Below are 2,295 nucleotides of genomic sequence, written 5' to 3'. Positions count from 1 at the left end.
GACTTAAATATATTCAAATAGAAAAGTTATTTTAAATTGTATTAAATTGTATTCATTTCATACATTAAGCTGTGGTGGGCATAAGAGACTTTCAAAAACATTTAAAAAAACAATCATACCAACCCCAAACTTATGAAATAGTAGTGTATGTTTGAGATTATACTTACTAGTCCTGCGCAGAGCAGCGGTACAATGCAGATAGAAAGAATAATCTTATAATATAATAACATAATATACAAAAAAAAATACACCCACTACTACTACTAATAATAATATTAAGATAACAGAATCGGTTTTTAGATTTAGGTCGAGTGTCACTTACATTTGTGTCAAGGCCTTCTTAAAATTACTTTAATTCACACACACACACACACACATATATATATTACAGTAGAAATATCTCAATTTGTCTCCCTCTTTTCACATTTTAGCAGCATTATATGACTGAGGGTTTGTCATTGAAAAAATGAAAGCAATCATAAAAGTGTGCTTTTCATCTACAGTAACAAAAAAATGTGAGGAATCCCCATCGGCACAAGCCTGTGTTTCTTCAAATCCTTTTTTGCTTCACCTTTTACACCAGAGGATTGTGAACTGGGATCGGCAGATAAATAGATGAGATGAAGAGATGAGACGGGAGAAGAGCAAAGGACTGATGCACTTTCAGATCGAAACCTTGAGCAATTTGGGGACAAAACGATGATTTGAGATCTTGGACAGTCCCAGATGTTGCGAAGATTCGGCCTGATAAAAATGTTCTGCAGAAATGATGAAAGTAAAAGATCTGTGATTGCTTGAGTAGGACGTTAAATACAATTAGTCTTGTTTATATTGGAGATGATCTGATTGGTTCAGACTCATTAATCACAAAATTATATTTTGAAGTATACAGTTGAAGCTCTCTGAGACCATGCTGTCATCTTACTGCCTTGTTTTTTTTTTATTTAAAGCAACTGCTTATGATTTCCCAACACAGTCGTGTCGTGTTAAAATGTGTATGTAATACTCTTGTTCTGCGTAGATGCATTATTAATGAATGTTGAAACAATGTCCCTGGCATCGAAGTCTTCTAGTTCTGGGCCTTCTATACTTATTCTGATGAGGTCCTCCACTGTGTCTGGGTTGAGACATGACCTCACATCAGAATTGACCCGCTTCTGTGCTGAAAAGCCCCTCTCACACACAGCGGAGGACACAGGGAGCACCAACATAATATGAACTAACTGAAGGATGTTCTAAAGAAGAAGACAGATTAGATGGTTGTGAGAACAATGCTTTAAGTAACAGCATAACCGTGATTATTATAAAAAAAATAATGTAAATACTGTAGTCAGAGCAGTATGGTTCCTTAGACAACATGATGTCCCACAGTCCGAGGTAGCTCTTATCCATGAAAGAGACCGTGATCATTGTTTTCAGTGCCTGAAACTCCTCTATAGAGAGCTTGTTCACATCTCCATTCCTAAAAATAAAATGAGAGACAGTTAACACTGTGGCTAACACAACCCGATCAAGGCTATTCTTAAGAGATTGGCTCAGCTCCATAGAAGTTACCTTTCTAGGACAGGAGAGAAATGCTTTAGCAGAAAATCAAGCTCTTCTGCACCGTAGTCCAAGAGTTTCTCTTTCTCAGTTGGCCAGGAGTCATGATTAAAGATGTTGAAGCATGTCACTGCTGTAGGTGCTTGGCAGTAGGTGTTTCATGCATGCTTCCCACTGTGCCTGTCAGCACAAACAATAAAAAAAAATAATAATGATAATAATTGTAATACTTTTGATACTGCAGAATGTCCAATAAAGAAAATCTTATTACCTAAAAGGCTACCAAATCTGTTTTGAAGGTGCTTAATGGTGGAATTCACAGTATCTTTTACTCCCTGATGCAGTTGTGGAGATTTGATGTAGATGCTCTCATTTTCTGCCAGCACTGTGGCTTCACAATACGAAAGTGGGACATCCTGAAATTATAATATTAATTTACACTGATTATGTAATCAAACAACAACACTTACTGTTTTATTATTATTAGCATATGTTACATAAAAAAAAAACGGGATAACTACCTGAAACTTGTAGAATGGTACTTCATCTTCTGTGTGTGCCATTCCTTGCTGCTACATGTCTGTTACAAGTTGCTGGAGTCTTCCTCCTGGTTTGGGTCTCACTGCCATCGTTTCAATGTTCACAATGAGGTTTTGAACCCCACTGACAGCCTGTTGGGTCAGGTTATTAATATGGTGGTTTTTTGATTGTTTATTAAGTTATAATTTGTATCACACATAGTATTACCTGGGG

The 2,295-nt window shown here is 36.6% G+C and overlaps 1 long non-coding RNA gene across 1 annotated transcript; it reads right to left on the bottom strand.

Moving 5' to 3' along the window:
- Positions 1–1,492: 1,492 nt before the first annotated feature.
- On the bottom strand, positions 1,493–2,088 carry LOC107698223 (uncharacterized). Its single transcript, XR_001635324.1, has 3 exons — positions 2,064–2,088; positions 1,814–1,958; positions 1,493–1,722 (listed from the first exon to the last, which is right to left on the bottom strand). It is a non-coding gene; the product is annotated as an uncharacterized LOC107698223 (long non-coding RNA).
- Between the last annotated feature and the right edge of the window lie 207 nt (positions 2,089–2,295).

Source organism: Sinocyclocheilus anshuiensis, unplaced genomic scaffold, assembly GCF_001515605.1.
Source record: "Sinocyclocheilus anshuiensis isolate Anshui unplaced genomic scaffold, SAMN03320099.WGS_v1.1 scaffold7079, whole genome shotgun sequence".
Taxonomy (NCBI): Eukaryota; Metazoa; Chordata; class Actinopteri; order Cypriniformes; family Cyprinidae; genus Sinocyclocheilus; species Sinocyclocheilus anshuiensis.
Note: the sequence above shows the minus strand (reverse complement) of the source record. Positions and strands in the feature narration are given on the sequence as shown.